The sequence below is a fragment of the Eurosta solidaginis genome, chromosome 4 (assembly GCF_040869045.1).
Source record: "Eurosta solidaginis isolate ZX-2024a chromosome 4, ASM4086904v1, whole genome shotgun sequence".
NCBI lineage: Eukaryota > Metazoa > Arthropoda > Insecta > Diptera > Tephritidae > Eurosta > Eurosta solidaginis.
The window spans coordinates 66590049-66614970 of NC_090322.1; the positions used below are offsets into that span (position 1 = coordinate 66590049).

Consider the following 24922-nt stretch of genomic DNA (forward strand, 5'->3'; position numbering starts at 1 on the left):
TTTCTGCCATGAAAAGCTCTCAGTGAAAACTCATCTGCCTGGCAGATGCCCTTCGGGTCGGCATTATACAAGTAGGTCCCATCTCGCCAATTTGTAGGAAAAAAATAGGAGCACGACGCAAATTGGAAGAGAGGCTCGGCCTTAGATCTCTTCGGAGGTTATCGCTCCTTACATTTTTTAATTGCGAAGTTTAACTCTTTCTAACTGTTCGAAAGTTATTTTTGGTAATTGTTTTAGCCGTATGCGTTTATGTTATGTTAATAATAATGAGCTTAAAGGCCGTGGTTAAATAAAACACAATGTTTAAAATTGCATTGGTTTTTTTATTTTGTCAATATTTCGGCTTCAATCTGAAGCCATCTTCAGGACTGAAAGTGAGCACAAATATATAAAAAGGGGGACATTAATTTCGGATACATGATCATTAAAATTTACTTTATGCAACTACACTCAGAGAAAAAATCGTTCTAAAACGAACGAAACAAGTTCAAGATTAAAAACATTCGTTGACAAAAGTCTGTTACGTACGTTTTTTCTTAACTCGTGCCCGATGGGCTTGTTATACTCAGTTGAGCAGAGCTCACAGAGTATATTAAGTTTGATTGGATAACGGTTGGTTGTACATATATAAAGGAATCGAGATAGATATAGACTTCCATATATCAAAATAATCAGGATCGAAAAAAAATTTGATTGAGCCATGTCCGTCCGTCCGTCCGTCTGTTAACACGATAACTTGAGTAAATTTTGAGGTATCTTGATGAAATTTGGTATGTAGGTTCCTGAGCACTCATCTCAGATCGCTATTTAAAATGAACGATATCGGACTATAACCACGCCCACTTTTTCGATATCGAAAATTTCGAAAAACCGAAAAAGTGCGATAATTCATTACAAAATACAGATAAAGCGACGAAACTTGGTAGATGGGTTGAACTTATGACGCAGAATAGAAAATTAGTAAAATTTTGGACAATGGGCGTGGCACCGCCCACTTTTAAAAGAAGGTAATTTAAAAGTTTTGCAAGCTGTAATTTGGCAGTCGTTGAAGATATCATGATGAAATTTGACAGGATCGTTACTCCTATTACTATATGTACGCTTAATAAAAATTAGCAAAATCGGAGAAGGACCATGCCCACTTTTAAAAAAAAATTTTTTTAAAGTAAAATTTTAACAAAAAATTTAATATCTTTACAGTATATAAGTAAATTATGTCAACATTCAACTCCAGTAATGATATGGTACAACAAAATACAAAAATAAAAGAAAATTTCAAAATGGGCGTGGCTCCGCCCTTTTTCATTTAATTTGTCTAGGATACTTTTAACGCCATAAGTCGAACAAAAATTAACCAATCCTTTTGAAATTTGGTGGGGCATAGATTTTATGACGTTAACTATTTTCTGTGAAAATGGGCGAAATCGGTTGATGCCACGCCCAGTTTTTATACACAGTCGTTCGTCTGTCCTTCCCATGGCCGTTAACACGATAACTTGAGCAAAAATCGACATATCTTTAATGAACTTAGTTCACGTGCTTACTTCAACTCACTTTCTCTTGGTATGAAAAATGAACGAAATCCGACTATGACCACGCTCACTTTTTTGATATCGAAAATTATGAAAAATGAAAAAAAATGCCATAATTCTATACCATATACGAAAAAAGGGATGAAACATGGTAAGGTAATTGGATTGTTTTATTGACGCGAAATATAACTTTAGAAAAAACTTTATAAAATGGTTGTAACACCTACCATATTAAGTAGAAGAAAACGAAAAAGTTCTGCAGGGCGAAATAAAAAACCCTTAAAATCTTGGCAGATATTACATATATAAATAAATTAGCGGTATCCAACAGATGATGTTCTGGGTCACCCTGGTCCACATTTTGGTCGATATCTGGAAAACGCCTTCACATATACAACTACCACCACTCCTCCTGGCGTCCTGCTACATGGCCCATGCTGCGGAGGTCCCACCGATGGAGTGCAAAAGGCTAGTACAGGAGGAAGGGCGCAAAGGGCGGTTGGTCATAGGTGCAGATTCAAATGCGCACCACAATGCGTGGCGAAGAGCAGATACGAACGAGAGAGGCGAATCTCTGTTTTGTTACATCCTGCAAACCAATTTGCAGATAGCCAACAGGGGAAATGTCCCTACATACATTGGTCCAACATCCAGAAATGTTCTGGATATTACATTGAGCTCCGAGCGTGATATATCAAGGTATGATTGGATGGTTCTTGATAGACCATCCTTCTCCGACCATGCGTATATCAGCTTCAACATCCCCCTAAAGAGGGTAGAGAAGGGAGGAACCTTTAGAAACTCCAGGTCAACGAACTGGACTAAATTCCAGAAACATGTAGAAACAAAACTGGGACAACCCAAAGAGGTTGCTAATGTAGAGGAACTGGAGGAGTCGAACGAATTCCTAACAAGGACGCTTATGACTGCGTATAACAAAGCTTGCCCTCTAAGAAGATTCAGAGGAAAAGCAAAGCCGCCATGGTGGAGCAATGAGCTGAGTCTTCTAAGAAGACAGGTAAAAGAAATGTTTAAGCTCGCAAAGACCGCGGAAAGGGAAGCGTGTCGGGACGAATACAGGGATCTACTGAGGATCTACAAGCGCGAAATTACCAGGGCGAAGAGAAACTCATGGAAAAGTTTCTGTACGGACATAGAGTGCTCCAGCGAAACAGCACGGTTGAAAAAAGTCCTAGCAAAGGGAAACATAGTCCAGGGACTAATAAGGAAAGAGAACGGGGAATGGTCACGTAATAGTGAGGAATCCCTTGAGGTGCTTCTCGATACACATTTCCCATCGGAAGACGGTTTAGAGGAGCCAGCAGACATCGCTCACACTTCGATCACGGAGCTAGTAGTGCCGGGCTTGGTGACCAATACCAAGATCGAGTGGGCAGTGAAGACGTTTTCTAAGTTTAAATCGCCGGGCCCAGATGGTATATTCCCGGCCATGCTACAAGTCTCAAGTCGGGCGGTCGTGGAATGGCTTAAAATAATATTCGATGGGTGCATACGACTGAATCATGTACCGCACTCTTGGAGAACTGCTCGTGTAGCTTTTCTACCAAAGGCGGGGAAGATCGGTCACATGTATTCCAAAGACTATAGACCCATTAGGTTAACATCATTTCTGCTCAAAACCTTTGAGAGGCTGATAGATGTGTACATAAAGTCCAACGTGAATGAAAAGCTGCTCTCCACAACACAGCATGCGTACACCAAAGGCAAGTCGGTAGACACCGCATTGCATAGGGTGGTAATAAGCATAGAGAAATCCCTGGAATATAAGGAGTATGCACTAGGAGTCTTCTTGGACATTGCCGGGGCTTTCAATAATGTTGCAAAATGGGCGATTATGGATGGTCTTAATTACATTAAAGTACATCCTGCCTTAATCAGATGGATCGGCTGCATGTTAAATTGCAGAAAGATTACATCACAATGGGGATTGTACGAGGCCACGAAATCAGTGGACAGGGGCACGCCGCAGGTAGGGGTGCTATCACCTCTGCTGTGGACGCTGGTCATCAATCAACTGCTCAGGCAATTCGATAAGGGACCCGTAAAACTTACGGCTTACGCAGATGACGTTGCAATTGTCATAAGTGGAAATTGCCTTCCAACGATTAGTTCTTTGATGGATCGGGCGCTTCGCGATATTCACACCTGGGCATCTAATGTCGGGTTGAAAGTCAATGCGGAGAAGACGGATATGGTCTTGTTTACAAAGAGGTACAAGGTCTCAAATTGGACCAGGCCTAAGTTAGGAGGGGTGACCTTACAGGAAAAAGCTTGCACAAAATATTTAGGAATCATCCTAGACAGTAAGCTGTCATGTAAGCTCAACGTGGAGGAGAGGGTCAAGAAGGCCTCAACGGCACTCTATGCACATAAAAGAATGCTGGGGTGTACGTGGGGCCTATCGCCCTCTCTCTCTCATTGGATTTTTACAGCGATTGTAAGCCCTATTCTATACTATGGAGTTCTTGTTTGGTGGAAAGCCACACAAAAAACAACATACCTCAAAAAATTAGAGGGGGTATGCAGACTATCGATGCTTAGCATTACGGGAGCCCTGAAAACAACCCCGACGGCTGCACTGTATGCCATTTTGCACATCCCACCTGTAGACCTGGTAGCAAAGAACAAAGCGTTAACGACCGCAACCAGGCTCGGTGCTTCGGGGCAGCTTGAGCGCCGACCATATGGCCATAGTAGTATAGCGTCATCAATCACAAGACGAACAGACTACATGATTCCCTATCTGCGCTTCGAGGGAGATCTTAAGGCCACAATAGAGGTGGACGGTTGGCGCAAGGGTGCGCAAATGGCGGACGAGGCGATACATGTGTACACCGATGGTTCCAAAGTAGTGGAAGGAGTAGGGTCTGCGGTATACTGCGCTGATCCGGAAATAAGCAGATCCTACAGGCTGCCGGAATACTGTAGCATTTTCCAAGCGGAAATATTAGCCGTAACCAAAGCAGTAGAAACCCTGGAAGAGAATAGCTTAAGCTGCAACCGTGTTAACTTTTATATTGACAGTCAAGCAGCAATTAAGGCAATAATCTCGCATAGCACAGCATCTAAATGCGTGTTAGAGTGTAAGCAGTCTCTGGAGAGAATCGGGACAGGGAGAAGCATACATCTATATTGGGTCCCAGGGCTTATGGGAATAGATGGGAATGACAAAGCGGACGAACTAGCTAAAAAGGGCGCATCCCCTGAAGCTTGCTCCGTAGATGTCCCAATTAGATTGGGCGAGATTAAGCGAAGGCGAGAGGTGCACATGATCGACCAAGCGGGAAAGGCGTGGGTTCTAGCGCGGGGCTGTAAAATGTCGAAGATTATGTGTAGGTCTTACAACCTTAGACTAACACAGTTGCTCCTATCATTAAAAAGAGAGGACTGTAGACTCATGACGGGTATTCTGACTGGACACTGCCTTTTGGCGTCACATGCCTTTAAACTAGGCTTGGTCAGTGATAGCAGATGTAGGAAGTGCGGGTTGGAGGAGGAAACGATCGAGCACGTTCTGTGCTCATGCTCTGCACTTGCCAGGCTAAGACTCCAGCTATTAGGAGTGATACAGCTCTCAGATCTAGAAGCAGCAAGTGGCTTAAGTCCTAGGAAGCTTCTAGTATTTGCCAAGAGGACGGAGTTATTTTATAACATAGGTCCTGGTTTTTGATAGGGTTTTTCAGTTTGGTCGTTAAAACAAACTTCTGGTAACACTACGGACTCAATCAGTCTATGTGAGGTCCTCATGTACCGGCCAGTTCAACCTACCTACCTACCACCACTCCCTTTTAAAACTCTCATTAATACCTTTAATTTGATAACCATATCGTACAAACTCATTCTAGAGTCACCCCTGGTCCACCTTTATGGCGATATTTCGAAACGGCATCGAAACGGCTATCGAACTAAGCCCCACGCCCTTTTAAAATACTCATTAACACCTTTCATTTGATACCCATATCGTACAAACATATTCTAAAGTCACCCCTGGTCCACCTTTATGGCGATATCTCGAAAAGGCGAACACCTATAGAACGAAGGCCCACTCCCTTTTAAAAATACACATTAGCACCTTTCATTTGATACCCATATCGTACAAACAAAGTCTAGAGTCACCCCTGGTCCACCTTTGTTGCGATACCTCGAAAAGGCGTTACCTATAGAACTAAGGCCCACTCCCTTTTAAAATACTCATTAACTCCTTTCGTTTGATACCCATATTGCACAAACGAATTCTAGAGTCACTCCTGGCCCACCTTTATGGCGATATCTCGAGACGGCGTCCAACTATGGAACTAAGGATTACTCCCTTTTAAAATTCTCATTAACACCTTTCTCTTGATACCCATATTGTAAAAACAAATTCTAGGGTCACCCCTGGTCCACCTTTATGGCGATATCTCGAAACGGCGTCCACCTATGGAACTAATGATTACTCCCTTTTAGAATACTGATTAACACCTTTCATTTGATACCCATATCGTACAAACGCATTCTAGAGTCACCCCTGGTCCACCTTTATGGCGATATCTCGAAAAGGCGACCACCTATACAACAACCACCACTCCCTTTTAAAACCCTCATTAATACCTTTAATTTGATACCCATATCGTACAAACACATTCTAGAGTCACCCCTGGTCCACCTTTATGGCGATATTTCGAAACGGCATCCACCTATAGAACTGAGGCCCACTCCCTTTTAAAATACTCATTAACTCGTTTGATGCCCATATTGTACAAACAAATTCTAGGGTCACCTCTGGTCCACCTTTGTGGCAATATCTCGAAACGGCGTCCACCTATGGAACTAAGGATTACTCCCTTTTAAAATACTCATTAACACCTTTCATTTGATACCCATATCGTACAAACGTATTCTAAAGTTAACCCTGATCCACCTTTATGGCTATATCCCTAAATGGCGTCCACCTATAGAACTATGGCCCACTTCCTCTTAAAATACTCTTTAATACCTTCCATTTGATACACATGTCATATAAACACATTCCTGGGTTTCCCTCGGTTCATTTTCCTGCATGGTTATTTTCCCTTATGTTGCCACCTCTCTCTGAGTATGTAATGTTCGGTTACACCCGAACTTAACCTTCCTTACTTGTTTTACGAACAGTTTTTCCAAGCACACCATTGGTATTTTATGACCAGTTTGGTATTGATGTGTGAACCGTCTGTGCTCACTTCAAGCACTACTTGGGCATGATTTAAGATTTTTCGTTCTCACGCTTCGAGAACGATTTGGGGTCGATTTAACATGTTGCGGTCTCGATTCAAGGACGGTTCGTGCTTGATATTTGGTTGGGAGGGGAAAATATTTTTTTCAATAAGTACCCATTTATTTTTTATTAATAATAATTTCTTTGTCATAAAAAATATTTATAACAAAAAAATTTTTATTAAAATTCAAAAGTTTAAGAAAAAATGCATAATATGTAGTTTTAAAAAAATTCACAGTTAGACGGTGATCGAACTCGCGCCACACGAACGCAATCGCAACATCATAGCCGGCGGGCCATCTCAGCTGCTACGTAACTTGTGCTAGATGTCGTATTTAACATTGTAGTGCACACGAATTGTACCGTTTCTTGAATTGAGTCCGGTGGTGCTGGATTTTAGAACGGCGTTTTTCTCTGAGTGTAGGTATACATATAAACGAAACACAACTTACACTTGTGATTATTCTTGATCGACTGATCATATGTTCGAAAAACAAAAGTAAGATAAACATCAAAAATGTATACAATTTAAAGTACCGTAAGTGTAAACAAAAATATGCACAAACAAATATATAGGGATACAAACAATAGAACAAAGAATATGTCGTCATCCAACATTATGATTTGTTGATCCTAAATATGCTGCTAGCGGAATAATTTCTGAACGCTGCTTTCTTTCATGTGCGCCGTGAAACTTGCATTTTGTGTTGTTGTTGCTTAAGCAATAAATTGCGATATCCATATGCGCATTGGTCTGTGTCACTTTTAAAATTAATTCTTTTATCATAGGCGTGTTCATAATGTGGAGCATTTCCATGGTGAAGCGCTTATTATATTGTTTCTTTTTGTCCAATATAGTATTATTCTGGAAATCGGGATAGTGGCCCGTATCCTTATAGTGGACCGTTTTATTTTCCAAAGCGTTTTTCCTAAGTTTAATATTGGACTTATCGCCGGAAATACTTGTCTTTTATTTTAAATTGGTTGTCCCCAAATATACGTTCTCGCATAAGTGGATTTCTCATCCTTTGGAATTCTGTCCTTTGTATTGCTGTAAATATGTTTCAATGTATTGTTGTATGTGAACGCTATTTTGACCTTTTCTTTGTCATATAAATCCGATCTCTTGGTCCTCTCTGCTATTCTTGGCACATAGGTTATCGCTTTGTATATTTAGTTATTTGCTTCTTCGGGTTTCCGATAATTACATGCTCTGGTATAGAAATTTCGGACCAGTTTATTGGCCAAGGTACTTGGAAACTCATTTTCCTCTAGAGTCTTTTTGATGATCGTGATATTCTTCTTGTAGTACTTTCTGTAGCTTATTGTAAGTACCCGTCTTATGAAGCTTTTGGCGGTATTTAGTATTGTACTCTTTTCGTGTTTTGAATAAAAGTTAATTAGTCTTCCCGAAGCTGTGGGTTTTCTGTACCCATCAATATATAATTTGTTGTTTCTCCTATTGATTAACGTGTTCAAGTACGGTAGTTGACAATCTTTCTCAACCTCTATTGTAAATTTAATGTTTCTGCTGTTGCTGTTAAGTTCAGTGAGAACGTTTTCAATTTCTTCAGTTTTTACAATGGCAAATAAGTCATCTACATACTTTGTAAGTAGGCGTGGTTTGCTAGTAGCTTCCTTTTCAAATCTTGTTAGCAGCTCCTCCATGACAATGTCAGCTATGACTGGGGAGGCTGGTGAGCCCATGGGCATTCCTGTACGTTGTTCGTATATTTTTTCATTGTATTTAAATATCAATTATTTTTTATGCAAAATTTCACCATTGTGATAAATAGTTCCCTGGTTAAGGGCGTATATTCTTCTATGTTTTCCCACTTTGCGGATATGTTTTCAATGGCTAAATCAACCGGAATGCTTGGGAACAAGGAGACTTCGTCCAAGGAAACAAGGCTTTCGTCATCATAAATATATGTGCCATTATTGACCTTACTCTTAAATTCTGTTGAGTCCTTGACAGTATATTTAGAAGAACAAGTGATATTTTTGAGTATTCTCACGACATATTTACAGAGGTTGTATGACGGGGAGTCGATAGATGAACAAATAGGTCGGAGTGGTATACATTCTTTATGCATTTTTGGTAATCCATAGATTCTGGGAGTAATAGCGTTTTTACACAATAGGTTGTTCTTTTCCTGGATATCTATGGCCCCGCTGTTGAACATTCTTTGAACAATCTCATTGTTTTTGTATTGTAGCTTGTTCGTCGCATTTATTTAAAAAAACAGGCGCTTTCGATGTCAGCTTATCACGGACTTTGCATCACCCATTTCACCAAAAAATTAATAATGAACAGTGAATTAAAATAAAATGACCCAAGGCTAAAAAAAAGCAAATTACCCAAAAAAGGTGCCGATTTTTTAAAAAAATTGTATATTGCGATTGGTTGAAAGAATAAGCGAAATCAGTGATGCAAACTCCTTTAGTAGGTTCTAGGGGCATAAACACTCCTTTGAAATTATTCTTACCTCATACTTAAGTTTAGGATATATGTACGTATGAGAAGGGTTTGAAAAATCACTTGGGCTTACATTCAAACATCTTTTGTTTACTTGCGAAACTATACAATAGCATCTAAAATGTTAATTTTGATTTTCACACTTCGTCCTTCAACACACAAGTCTCCCGGTTTGACATTTTCTAAAGTTGGCGGCCCTATCGAAAACTAGTCCTTTGGAGTGAATCAAATTGATTATAGCCTATCAACCAAGTTTGAATATAACCTACACGTTACGCCTCCTTTTACAAATGTGAATACGTAGGCACATATATTTACCAGGTGAGGCTTTGTCAATACAGTCGAACTAATGACCGCGTGTGCTACTACACTAACATAGTGCACAGTCGAACTAGTCTGAAAACTAGCTACGCGGTCATCCATAATGAGCTCTTATATTATAAGGTCGGAAAACAGCAGTTAACATCTTTCAACTTAAAATCGGTCGACTTTCATTCGTTTTGATTTAACGAAGACTATGGATATCAATGTTGAATTTTGTGAACACAAACGTCTGCAAACTTTGGTCTACATTTACAAAATTTTATCCAGGGTCCTTGTAAAATTTTAATTATGTAGATACGCGGAGGATTATACGATTTTCACCCATAAGTTACGCAATGACATCCACTTAGACTGATTATGATTTCGAGGCCGGCATCCTTGGCCGAATAGTCACTATCTAACGTTTCAAGGTGTTTCTCTGGTGTAACTCGGCACCATAGCGCGATAAAACATCAATTACAAAGTCTTCGGAGCTACGCCTAAAGCTTCTAGGAAAGTGACGTCGACAAAGGTACATATGAGTTCGAAGTCGCAGTCCTATAGCTTCTGTGCAGGCATATGGTATGAGGGTCCGGAGGCGTGGTAGCGACTGCTGGTCGGGATTGCTACTGTTCGCACATCGGGAATTGTAGCTCGAAAAAATTGGATGCGTCATGTGCCACGAGAGTCATGAGTATTAATAGACCATTAATAGCAACCGTAACCGTATTGTTGAAACACTTTTCCCGGCGCAAGATCGCTGGACTTATCCAAGCGAGGATCTAGAAAGTACGGAAATTCCGCAAGTTACAGAGCAAGAGGTGCTGGACGCTGCAAAAAGAGTTGCTGATAACAAATGCCAAGAGCCCGATGGAGTACCAAACATAGCCTTTAAAGCCGCGGTCACAACTAGGGCTAGATTATTTACTGATCTTTTTAATGCCTGTATGCAAGAAGGCGTGTTCCCTCGCCCGTGGAGACGACAAAGATTTGTCCTATTGCTGAACAGTGGTAAACAGCCGGACCAACCACCTCATATAGGCCACTTTGTATTCTGGATTCCCTAGGGAAGATTTTAGAGCGTATAATTAGTGAGCGCTTACAGCTGACTCTAGAAAGACCAGGTGGCTTATCGAATAATCAATATGGATTTCGCAAATCAAGATCCACGGGAGATGCAATACAAACAGTCGTCAATATAGCTAGAGAAGCTATCTCTGGAGGCCAAAATAAAAGGAAGTTCTGTGCACTGATTATGTTGGACACAAGAATGATTTTATCACTGCGAACTGGATGCAGATAATGGCAGCGCTGCAAAGCTTCGGCACACCAGCTTACTTACGCAGAATAATAGGTAGCTATCTTAAAGACAGAGTACTTTTTTTTGACACGGATCAAGGAGCAAAAGAGTACAAAATCACTAGAGGCATCCCACAGGGATCTGTTCTCGGTCCAACGCTTTGGAATGTAATGTATTACGGGGTTCTAAGAATTGATCTACCAGAAAACACGCAAATTGTGGGATATGCTGATGATATTGCAGTGGTAGTAGTGGCCAAGAAACTGGACCTGCTTCAAGCATTATGTAATGACGCCGTAGCAAGAATAAATGAATGGCTGACCAATACGGGACTGGAGTTGGCTAGCCAAAAGACGGAAGTGGTATTAGTAAGTTCGAGACGGTCGGCGAACGAGTTAGTCTTAACTGTCGGGGATCATCAAATCACTTCAAAGGATTCTTTAAAATACTTAGGAGTGCACATTGACTCTAAGTTAACTTTCAAAGAGCTTTTCAGAGCGGTGGGGGAGAAAATTACCAAAATTAATGGAGCACTTATGCGAATATTGCCTAACATTGGTGGTCCGAGCGAAGCTACAAGTCACCTACCTATGTCCACAGTAACCAGCTCAATAATACTATACGCAACACCAGTGTGGTATGGATCTAAACGGACCCATCAAAAATATATATTAGCAGCGTACCGACATGCTGCTTTAAGAATAGCAAGTGCTTATCGGACGGTGTCCGACGACGCAATCCTGGTTCTAACCCGGAAAAACCCCAGTGGACTTACTGGCAAGCGAAATGGCCGATCTGTATAACACTAATATCGAGCGACCATCTAAAGAAGACAAGAAAAGAGCAAGGACACAAATAATGGCTAAGTGGCAAGAACAGTGGGAGGCCTCGAGTAAAGGGCGTTGAACCTTCACGCTAGTTTGGAACGTAGCTCAATGGAATGAACGGAAGCACGGCGAACTGGACTACCATCTCACGTAGATAATGAGTGGACATGGCGGTTTCATAGAGTATTTATGGAAGCGTAGGATAGAGGAAGATCCCCATTGCCCAATGTGTACCACGGAGTTAGAAAACGCAGAACACGTCATCTTCCACTGCCCCCGTTTCCACGAGGAAAGACTCGCCTTGAATGGAGTCTTTGGGGAGGAACCTACCAAGAGAAATTTAGCAAAATGGCATTTATAGTAATGACACGCCTGATGCATGCTGAGAGGGAGCGCAGAGAAATACGCATGCGAAGCAGTGGCGATTAAATCGACACTCAGAGCAAATAGCGGCAACCTGGGCGCAGGGACAACAGTAGGCTCTTAAAAAATGAGAAATATGGAACGCCACCCTGAAGTAATGCGAAAGTGGTACCGGGGTGGGCGAAGGATCCAAAACGGGGCTGTTTTTTAGTCTAGGGACACACGGTTGCTGCGACGGTGCATTGTGCATTTTTCACCCTCCCCGCCAAAAAAAATAGCAACCTTAAGCCGCCTTTGTGCGTGAGCGCCAAGGAGCCACAAATGATTTAAAAAAATTGTGTTCGTGACGATTATTAGAAGTTAACCCCAGGTGAAACTACGCTTTGCACGAGATATACAGACAAAAGTGTGATCTTTTTAAACGGTTTTATTTAGCTTGAGTTGACAGGCTGCACGGACGTTGTGAACGAATCTTGTAATTGAAATTTAAGTAACTTCCCGATAAGCTACAAGCTTGAAACTTGTAATATAGTTCAGAACCCGATGACAATGCAATAATAAGAAAAAAATCGCCGCTAGGTGGCGCATGGATCGAGATATTCACAAAAATCGTATTTGTGGTCCGATTTGGCTCATATTTGGAACACATAATACATGCAAGAATAGAAATCGACCTGTGAAAAAAATCGCCGCTAGGTGGCGCATGGATCGAGATATTCAGAAAAATCGTATTTGTGGTCCGATTTGGCTCATATTTGGAACACATAATACATGCAAGAATAGAAATCGACCTGTGAAAAAAAACGCCGCTAGGTGGCGCATGGAGCGAGATATTCAGAAAAATCGTATTTGTGGTTCGATTTGGCTCATATTTGGAACACATAATACATGCAAGAATAAAAAGCGACTTATGACAAAAAATCGCCGCTAGGTAGCGCAAGGATCGAGATATTCACAAAAATCGTATTTGTGGTCCGATTTGGCTCATGCTTGGAACATATAATACATACAAGAATAAAAAGCGATCTATCAAAAAATCGCCGCTAGGTGGCGCAAGGATCGAGATATTCACAAAAATCGTATTTGTGGTCCGATTTGATTTGGTCCATATTAGGAACACATAATACATTCATAAATAGAAAGCGACCTATGATGCCCGATTTGACTCATATTTGGAACAAATATTGCATACAGTCCGGTAGAAGTGACATCAAAATATTTTGGAGTTGGAGGAGGGACAAGCATATGTGGCGCAGAGTCGAGTAAAGTCTTTGGAAGGATTATGTATTGAGGACTTAGATTGTAACAAATTGTCAGGAAAGAGTCCTTGTAATAATGAGTCACTAAATGAACTAAATAGAATGAGATATAATAGGCAATTAAATAAAGACTAAAAACTTGAAAATAAAATAATTAAAAAAAAATTTAAGTTTAACGGTTTTATTGAAAACAATACTAACATGCTACGCCTCACATTTTTAGAAATTTCACGCGCCCAACGCTTTTATTTAATTATCTGATCAACGCCATAGATTGATAAGGAGTGTGATGACTAGTACCTAGGGCCTACCTAATTATTTTCTAGCTTTTCGTATTATTATTACTTCATGTAAGTATTGTTTTAAATAAAACCGTTTAACTTAAAAATTTTTTTTTAATTATTTTATTATGTATCTCTATTTCTTTTCAGCAGGCGCAGCAGTATCAATTCCAAGGGCCGGGGTTAGGTTCGAAGCCTCTCTGGAGTAAATGAACGACGGACAATCCCTCCGCAAGGAGCTACTCCTGAAAATTTTTTAACGATCTGCGAGATTTTTAGGCAAAAACATCGGATCTTTCCGAAATGGCCAAGTCGTTGATTTTCTTAAATACATACAAACAAAACCTTTCCAAAATATTATTTTTTTTTAAATAGAACAAGTAAGGAAGGTTAAGTTCGGGTGTAACCGAACATTACATACTCAGCTGAGAGCTATGGTGACAACATAAGGGAAAATAACCATGTAGGAAAATGAACCGAGTGAAACCCTGGAATGTGTATCAAATGAAAGGCATTAAAGAGTATTTTATGAGGGAGTGGGCCATAGTTCTATAGGTGGACGCCATTTAGGGATATAGCCATAAAGGTGGATCAGGGTTGACTCTAGAATGCGTTTGTACGATATGGGTATCAAAAGAAAGGTATTAATGAGGGTTTTAAAAGTATTTTAAAAGAGAGTAATCCTTAGTTCCATAGGTGGACGCCGTTTCGAGATATCGCCACAAAGGTGGACCAGGGGTGACCCTAGAATTTGTTTGTACAATACGGGCATCAAACGAATGGTGTTAATGAGTATTTAAAAAGGGAGTGGGCCTTAGTTCTATAGGTGGATGCCGTTTCGAAATATCGCCATAAAGGTGGATCAGGGTTGACTCTAGAATGTGTTTGTACGATATGGGTATCAAATTAAAGGTATTAATAAGTGTTTTAAAAGGGAGTGGGCCTTAGTTGTATGGGTGGCCCCTTTTCGGGATATCGCCATAAAGGTGGACCAGGGGTGACTCTAGAATGCGTTTGTACAATATGGGTATCAAATGAAAGGTGTTAATGAGTATTTTAAAAGGGCGTGGGCCTTAGTTCTATAGGTGGACGCCTTTTCAAGATATCGCCATAAAGGTGGACCAGGGTTGACTCTAGAATTTGTTTGTACGATATGGGTATCAAAAGAAAGGTATTAATGAGTATTTTAAAAGGGAGTGGGCCTTAGTTCTATAGATGGACGCCGTTTCGAAATATCGCCATAAAGGTGGACCAGGGGTGACTCTAGAATATGTTTGTACGATATGAGTATCAAATTAAAGGTATTAATGAGGGTTTTAAAAGGGAGTGGTGGTTGTTGCATAGGTGGTCGCACTTTCGAGATATCGCCATAAAGGTGGTCCAGGGGTGACCCTAGAATTTGTTTGTACAATATGGGTATCAAAAGAAAGGTGTTAATGAGTATTTTAAAAGGGAGTAATCCTTAGTTCCATAGGTGGACGCCGTTTCGAGATATCGCCGTAAAGGTGGGCCAGGGGTGACTCTAGAATTTGTTTGTACAATATGGGTATCAAAAGAAAGGTGTTAATGAGTATTTTAAAAGGGAGTAATCCTTAGTTCCATAGGTGGACGCCGTTTCGAGATATCGCCACAAAGGTGGGCCAGGGGTGACTCTAGAATTTGTTTGTACAATATGGGTATCAAAAGAAAGGTGTTAATGAGTATTTTAAAAGGGAGTAATCCTTAGTTCCATAGGTGGACGCCGTTTCGAGATATCGCCATAAAGGTGGACCAGGGGTGACTTTAGAATATGTTTGTACGATATGGGTATCAAATAAAAGGCGTTAATGAGTATTTTAAAAGGGCGTGGGGCTTAGTTCTATAGGTGGACGCCTTTTCGAGATATCGCCATAAAGGTGGCTCTAGAATGAGTTTGTACGATATGGGTATCAAATTAAAGGTATTAATGAGGGCTTTAATAGGGAGTGGCCCTTAGTTGTATATGTGAAGGCGTTTTCCAGATATCGACCAAAATATGGACCAGGGTGACCCAGAACATCATCTGTTGGATACCGCTAATTTATTTATATATGTAATACCTGCCAAGATTTTAAGGGTTTTTAATTTCGCCCTGAAGAACTTTTTCATTTTCTTCTACTTAATATGGTAGGTGTCACAACCATTTTATAAAGTTTTTTCTAAAGTTATATTTCGCGTCAATAAAACAATCCAATTACCTTACCATGTTTCATCCCTTTTCTCGTATTTGGTATAGAATTATGGCATTTTTTCATTTTTCGTAATTTTCGATATCGAAAAAGTGGGCGTGGTCATAGGCGGATTTCGTTCATTTTTCATACCAAGATAAAGTGAGTTCAAGTAAGCACGTGAACTAAGTTCATTAAAGATATGTCGATTTTTGCTCAAGTTATCGTGTTAACGGCCATGCGGAAGGACATACGGGCGACTGTGTATAAAAACTGGACGTGGCATCAACCGATTCCGCCCATTTTCACAGAAAACAGTTAACGTCATAAAATCTATGCCCCTACCAAATTTCAAAAGGATTGGTTAATTTTTGTTCGACTTATGGCGTTAAAAGTATCCTAGACAAATTAAATGAAAAAGGGCGGAGCCACGCCCATTTTGAAATTTTCTTTTATTTTTGTATTTTGTTGCACCATATCATTACTGTAATTGAATGTTGACATAATTTACTTATATACTGTAAAGATATTAAATTTTTTGTTAAAATTTTACTTTAAAAAAAAATTTTTTTAAAAGTGGGCGTGGTGCTTCTCCGATTTTGCTAATTTTTATTAAGCGTACATATAGTAATAGGAGTAACGTTCCTGCCAAATTTCATCATGATATCTTCAACGACTGCCAAACTACAGCTTGCAAAAGTTTTAAATTACCTTATTTTAAAAGTGGGCGGTGCCACGCCCATTGTCCAAAATTTTACTAATTTTCTATTCTGCATCATAAGTTCAACTCATCTACAAAGTTTCGTCGCTTTAGCTGTCTTTTGTAATGAATTATCGCACTTTTTCGGTTTTTCGAAATTTTCGATATCGAAAAAGTGGGCGTGGTTATAGTCCGATATCGTACCTCAAATTTTACTCAAGTTATCGTGTTAACGGACGGACGGACGGACGGACGGACGGACGGACATGGCTCAATCAAATTTTTTTTCGATCCTGATTATTTTGATATATGGAAGTCTATATCTATCTCGATTCCTTTATATATGTACAACCAACCGTTATCCAATCAAACTTAATATACTCTGCGAGCTCTGCTCAACTGAGTATAAAAATCAAGCTTTATAAAGTAAGAACACCGACGTACGCCGCCGGCGATAAAGTGATCGGCGTAAAGCTCTAATATGCACAACTAACACCCTAAGGTTAAATAGCCATTTTAGCATACACCCGATCAACGCCAGTATAAAGACCATAGCGAATTCGCTATCATTGAAGCTATTTAGATGGATGATTGCCTCGCCTAAATATAAACATCCACACTTAACATAGTATGCTTACATACATGCATCGTAATTTATAACTTGAATGTTATACCGTACATGGGGGCCGTATAAATATGCGTGCGGGTACAATAAGTGCTTTGGTTTCATAGCCTGAATAAAAATTGCCTAAATTAAAGAGATACACTTCTCGACATACATACATATAAACTTAACATATTGAATGAACTCAGGCTACAATGGGCGATATAACATTTGTATTGCATTACATACATAAATATGTATGTGTGGGGAGGCAAAAAAATCGCCCATTGCTCTGTGAAAATCATATTCTAGGGATCAAAATAAGAAACTTTGCCGAAGGAACCATACCTCTAAAACAAATTCTGATGTCCCCCAATTTGGGTCGAACTTTTGGGTAGGGGCAAATTTAGAAAAATCCCATTTTCACCCATTTAGAGTGCTCCAATCGAGTCCAAATGTATGACCGACCCCCGCTAACTATGGAGGCCCGACCCACCGATGCCAGTGGCACACCCCCTGGAACCCCCTGGGGTTCACCATACAAACATTTCAAATTATTTTATTGCAAATTTTTTTATTTGTTTATACGTAATAATAAAATGTAACGTATACGCAGTGGTGCACCTCTTTTCAGTTGGTATGGATATGTTTGTGCTGATTTTTTCATGTAAAGTGCAAAACCGGCGATTTTTTGAAATGATTGTATGGTGAACCCCCAGGGGGTTCCAGGGGTGTGCCACTGGCATCGATGGGTCGGGCCTCCAGAGTTAGTGGGGGTCGGTCATACATTTGGATTCGATTGGAGCACTCTAAATGGGTCAAAGTGGGATTTTTCAAAATTTGCCCCTACCCAAAAGTTCGACCCAAATTGGGGGACATCAGAATTCCTTTTAGAGATATGGCTCCTTTGGCAAAGTTTCTTATTTTGATCCCTATAATTCGATTTTCACAGAGCAATGAGCGATTTTCAAATCGACCCGCCCTAATGTATATATAAACATGCATTTGGTACCTATTATTACATATAAAGATTTATGGCGGAAAAAATAAGCATAAACGAAAGGAAAGTATACGAAATAACCAACGCTTTTGACTTGTGGACATGCGCAATGCTACTTTCACTGTCATAATGCTCTTCTAGGCTAGAGCGAAGTATATTTACCAAAAGAGCATACGCTCTCCCAGTTTCAATATTATCGTTGCGTATGCCGACTACGATGGCAGTCACAGCATCCATTCGGTCGACATGGAGTATACGCAACATGGTCACGCTCTTGTGACTGCAATGTGAAGAATTTTAAATGCGAGTTCGCAGTTTTCTTTTCCTCTACCATGATGTTGTACTCGTTGACGGTATAGAGCCAAAATCGACAGAAAAATATGTAGCTGCAATGAAATGCAACACCAATACAAATAAGCTAATCTTAAAATTAGGTACACATTTTGCTCTGTGGCAAAAGCAACAAAACTCATAGCAAATACTTTTTGCATTTTTGCTAACTCAACAAATATTCAAAGCAAAGCTTTTCGAGCATTTTAGTTACTGTGGCGTTTGTGCTAAAAGAAACATTTTAAACTAAATTTGTAACCAAAATAAAACATAAATTTAGTGCGTGCAAAAAAAGTGTCATGTTTAATATATAAATTTGTAGTGTATTTATTAAGGAAAGAAAACGTTTTCCTACAAAATGTCAAAACTATTTTACTGGTTTATATCATCATATCACTTAAAACAAGTCAATTTATGCCAATTAAGGTTAGTGTTTGTGACAATCAATATTTGGTTATTTTCCCAGTGTTGAGCTAATTAAAATTTTAGCAACTCATGATGCTTTTCATTGATGAAAAATTAATTGATTCTGAAATTGATATTTGCAAAACTAGGTCTCTATGTGCAAATTTTTATATGAACATTAGGGTGGTCCTTATAAATCTAATAAACGCGGTTTTACGGCCTTACATCCTCAAACGCCAAAAATAGCATATTAAAATTGTGTACTACAATTAATATTTCTTCTCAAAACCAATATATCCGTAGTAGACAATATCACAAAGAAATTTTGTTTCCAATTGCAATATGTTACGGGGTATCGCATAATGTTTAAAGTAATCTTAACTTGATATCCCTTTACGATACGTCTTTAGCGTTCACTCTCATGTCTAAAAAATTATGTGTGATGTCGTTAACTATAGCGGTAATCAAATAAAACGTATAATATTGAAGGGCTATTCATGTAGGCCCTTATATCATGTTGCCTAGCTAAAAAATTATATTTTTTACACAGCACATAAATAAAATACTTTAGAGTAAAATAATATTTTACCAGTTAATTTGATAACTGAGCTGAAGTGCATAACCTGCTAGTATTTGAAGAAAAACAATGGGTGGAATACATAAAATAGATGAAAAATCGTTATTGGTAGATTACTTCAAAGAAGAAATGTGAGAACGAGAAACTGTCGTTCTGTAACCGAGCAAGTACAATTCGTGCTACAGATAGCGAGTGATCGAGAGGACCTCATGAAACTAAAACGCTCCAACAAATAATTTAGCTCATGTTTAACTCAATGTAGTTATGTTAGCATCTGACTTTTAAGAGATTTTCGAACGAGATGGAAAATATTTTAAGAGCAAAAGCTAAAATGTGATCACAACATTTCACGCTGTAAATATATCTATATTGTTCGACACTCATAGGGATCTCAACATTCCGTACATTTTTCCTACATTACTGAATATTTGGTTCTTCCATGTCAGCATTCTATTAAAAATCACACAAGATTTTAAACTATGGCCGTGATACCATATAGGATTGTTCATTATATAGTATTTCCAGGTGACATAAAAATTTTTTCAAGTCAAATAAAACTTTTCTTCTACTCAACTCATGTGAAACTCTTTTTCATTTCAAATAAACTTTTTTAAATCAAATTATATAGTTTCTAAATCATTTGAAACTTTTTTCAAACCAAATGAAATTTAATAGTTAAGTGAACCTTTTTTCAAAATTTATAATAATATTTTTTCGAAAGTTTCATTTGACCTGAAGATATTATATTTGTTTAAACACGTAAAAAGTTTCATTTGACTTGAAGCAAGTTTTATTATATTTGAAAAACTTTAATTGAACTTGAAAAAAGTTTCGTTTGACCTGAAGATGATACATTCGATTTAAAGTGAAAAAAGTTTCATTTGATTTGAAAAAAGTTTAATTTGACCTGGAAAAATTTAGTTGGAATACCATATACGATTGAAAACAAAAAAACTAAATTTGAGAAGAAAAAGGTTTAGTTTGAAATGAAAAAAGTTTTATTTTATTTGAAAAAAGTTTCATGTAAAATGAAAAAGTTTCCCTTTAAATAAAAAAAGTTTTATTTGACACAAAGCAAATTTTATTTGATTTGAAAAAAGTTTAATTTTACCTGAAAATGCTATATTTGATTGAAAATGAAAAAAAGTTTCATTTGACTTAAACGAAGTCTTATTTGATTTGAAAAAAAGTTTCATTCGACCTGAAAATGTTACATTTGATTGAATAATTGAACACTTACAGCTGGTTATCTATTTTTTTGTTTGTTGTTTTATTTCTCTCAAGTGTGTTTAGTTTTTGTAACCTCTGAAAAAAATAGCCGTCCAAGGCGTGTTGAAATGAAAAATCTATAAAGGGCGCTTAAAGTTTCGTACGTCGTCCATGAACACTTCTATCTTATATTGGCAAGGGGAAACATTTTTCCAAGTTACCCTGCTTGCGCGTTCTTGGACAAGGGGTATGACAGCGCGATAACTTTTTCTATAGTATTGCAACCAACTGTAGTGAAATCGTGTCATATATATATTTTTTTTACTGCTTTTTTGACTACCTCAGGTAAATTATATTTACAATATTCGTGAAAATAATAAAAAAAAATTATTTGGGAATTATTGGACAATTTTGTCGAAGTATCTTTGGACACTTAATTCTTGACATTGGCAGTAGAACTTCTAGATTTTCTTCCATAACTTAATCACAGCATTAGCTTGTGGGCAGTTTCCAATAATTTTTTGAACTGGTAAATGATGCTACAGCAAAAAAGTCAGAGCTTCAATGCAGAGATAGAGTTAACTTCATTCTTGTAATATTCTCAAGCAAAGTTGACGTAATCGGCCTTTTTGATATTGGCAGGTGTCATGAGTTATTTATCTGAAAATGCCGAGAAGAATCGCAAAATATTATCGGAGAAAGGTAATAAACCGACAGCAAATAAGCAAAAGAAGCAAAAGAAGCGGCCGCAAATAGAAAACTCCACAAAACAAAATACCTGACTAAAGATGAAGTGGAAGTAGACATTTACTTATGCATAGTTGTAAAGAAAAATATGTCTAGAGAGAAAAACCACCGATGCCAGTCTATTGCAAAAACTGTGATATAAGTGTCAAAGAATACCCTGAACTACCCTACTATTTCTTACGAAAGACAATTTTTATCAAATAAGTTACACGAAAATATAAGGGAAACTCTGAACAGTGATCTCGAAGTTTCCTTGGTTAAAAAAAAATATTAATTTAAAGTATATTTTATGAAATTCGGCAGTTTTTAAGGTGCGACTTAATTTTCTTTTAAACACCCTAATGTGCCTGTAGTTGGGCATGGCTGCATGCACGTATAAATGAAATCCAAAATTGCGACGAACTGCGTCGACAAAAGAGCAGAACGGCTCATAAAGCATTGGCAGACTTGTGTATGTGAGATTTGTGCCAAAACTGTGTGAGTTGACTAAAACAATGTATGTATCCTAAACATATAAGTTAGTGAAAATTTGTTTTATAAATCAACCGAAAGTGTTGTTATCAAATCTGTGATAGTTTGTTATAACAGCTAAGTTGAGTTACCATAAACGTGAGTAATTCACCTATAACTGCAAATCTACATATCAGCGGGTCATTGATTCAACTTTGAGAAAGTTTTACTTAGTACTCATATAAAGTGGAGTGTGGGGGTAGTTTACTTCGTCTACCACACCGAAGTTCCTCAGTTGAAGTCCCAGGGCAAATCAACATCAAAAATTTAGGAAAAAGTGTTTTCAATTAGAAAATTTTTCTAGTCGCGTTACGCCCTCGACTGTAGTTTGGCAAACACTCCGATTGTATTTTTGCTACGAACAGCTTCTCAGCGAGATTTCATCTGTCTTGCAGCTGCCGTCCAGAGTCGGCATAAACATGGGACCCACATTCTGCCAACTTTTATAAAACATTTAAAAGGAGCACGATACAAATCAGCCTAAATCCCCTCAGAGATTAATTGCGCCCAGTTTTTATTATTTTATAAGTAAATAATATTGGGAAAACTCTTATAGATCGCTATTAATAAGCGATTTTTCACATTCGTTGACAATTGGCATATTTTTAAAAGCTCTTGTCGTAGTTAATTCAAAACCAGATAATAACAATGCAATACAAAATCCAGCAAGAGCTTGATGCCCTTTGTTGTGAAAAAATGAGAGAAGTGCAAAACAATACAATGTACATACACATTGTGTACACTTAGTATTTTTCCGTTATGAGTACCTACGAGTATATATTCGATTACTTTGCTCAAGTCAATTTCCAAGTTCAAGTACTTTCCGAGTATCGAAGTATCGATAACTTATAGCGAATATCGCTAACTTTGTAACTCTGCTCTGAAACTTTCCGCGAAAATTAAATTTAAGATTTCTAGCATTTACCAATTTGCGCATGAAGCCGTCAAAACTCGCTACCTATTTTAACAAATTACCCAGGCACGCAGAAACAAATATGATACAAAAGATAATCTCCCAGCTGATTAGGGTGTCAGAATATACCCGCGGTAGGTATGCCTGTCGTAAGGTCCCACTAAAATACCAGATTTAAGGGATTGTGTAGCGCAACCCTTACAGGTTGCCAGCGCAATATACAGCTTCTTCAAACCCAAATGTCAACATCACCTAGCCGTGGCGAATTATCCTGGTTCATTAACAGCCGAGGCTCTGGCGACCCCGAACTCCTCATGGATCTAGGGGGTGGGAGGGTGGTATGGCCAAGAAGGTCACTTGTGGTCTTAACAAATCGGTCCCGAGATGATCGGGCTTGGTACCGTATCTGCATCCGGCAAAGAACCATCAACATCTATAACACTCCCTACAACAACAACAACAACACTCAAAAGTTAAGAATTCATTTTTGTGAGCTTTGTTGAACTTTTTGCTGGGTAGGATACGAGTGCGTATCAAGTATTTTCCCTCGATCCTTTCTTGGTATCGATTAATTACCTCGATAGAACTGATAGCTGGGTCACTCCTAATGGCTGGGGTCTTAATCTGACGAGCGCATGACATGAGCTTAAAAAATGCTCGTTGGATGCCTGCTGAAACCCCAACTTCTCAAATCTGCAATTTGAGACCCTATTTAAAAGCTTGAAAACCATCCAACGCCAGAAGATAGTGTTCAGTCAAAATACCCATCATTAGCCCACAACCTCCTCGTTTTAGCAACTTTATTAGTCTGGTCTTATATTCAAGGGATGCGTCTTTCTTTGCTTGCTTACCCGCTTCTTCATTTCAACTTTTTCCAAATGCCCGGGATCCAATAAATATGTATGTTTCTATTACGACTCTGTTGAGCTATGCTGGCTTATTGCCTTAATTGACGTTTAAGTTGACGCGGCTGCTATTTAAGCGGTTTTTCTCCAGTGTTTCAAGGCATTGAGTAGCTGTTGTTGTTAACGCTGTGTTCTTTGCCACCAGGTCGACAGTTTGGATGTGCAGAATGGTATACATTGCAGTCATAGTAGTCCTTTTCTGGGCTTTCGTTATGCCTAACACTAAGCAAAACCTGCATATCCTCTCTAATTTCTTGAAGTATGCTATTTTTTGAGTGGTTGTCTATGAAACGATGACTTTAGAGTATAGAATAGGCTTCACAATCGCTATAAATAACGTCTAATGGATAAAGAGGTAGGCCCCATATAATATGCTGAAAGTGCTGCCGAGGCTTTCCCCCTCTGTATCTTTCCACGACAACTCATTGTCTAGAATGACCCTTAGATATTTTGCACAAGATGTCGCTTGCGAAGACAACCCTTCCAAGCTTAGCTTGACTCGGGCCTTTATACCCCTTAGCCAACAAGATCAGATTCGTATTCTCTGAACTAAGTAGCGGTCAACGCGACATAAGATGCCCATTTATGTAGACCCCGAAGCACCCGATCTATCAGAGGAGAAATTATTGGAAGGCACTTTAACTTATTGTAACGAATTTACTGAAATTATGCTTATCCCAAATCTCCTGCTAACTTTCGAATCACTAAACTGTTGAATAAATAACTCCAATATTGAATAATGCAAAAATGGCCTTTATTAAAGTACTTCACAATAACACTTATAATTTGCAACTAATAGCTTGCGTAAAACAAACTGATTGTCGTGCCTCTACTGTTGCCGCCTTTTATACTGTCTGGTTTCCTCGTTGCATACTTCTAGGTTTTTCTATTCTAGAATTTACTAGTTAGTTATCAGCTACAAAATCAGCAGCCACAACTACGTTTATAGCTTCTCATATGCGTGTGTATACGTGAGTAATACTTGCACAAATTATTGCCTTCTTCTGTGAGCATCTCAGATAAGATATATGCATGTGTTTGTGCGTCTCTTCTCCGCTGCTCGTATGGACATATGGGTAGACATAATGATTGATTTAATGATGTGCATGAAAGTCACTGCTTAGCATCAGCTTAGAGATGATAGTATCCCTTAGTGTTGCTAATATTCGTCACACTGCCCTCCACCTAAGTCTGATCGTCCCGATCAGACAAATCTCTCGATCTAAACGCTGCCAGCC

At 38.7% G+C, this 24922-nt stretch overlaps 1 protein-coding gene across 4 annotated transcripts in view; it reads left to right on the forward strand.

Moving 5' to 3' along the window:
- The first annotated feature begins 18327 nt into the window (after positions 1 to 18327).
- The window catches only part of dpr14 (defective proboscis extension response 14), a 146151-nt gene continuing 139556 nt past the window's right edge, over positions 18328 to 24922 (forward strand). The window contains exons 1-2 of one of the 4 annotated variants that reach the window (XM_067781944.1): positions 18338 to 18441; positions 21660 to 21833. The gene's annotated coding sequence lies outside the window, so the exon portion shown is untranslated. The other 3 variants (XM_067781948.1, XM_067781943.1, XM_067781945.1) reach the window with 3 other exon arrangements.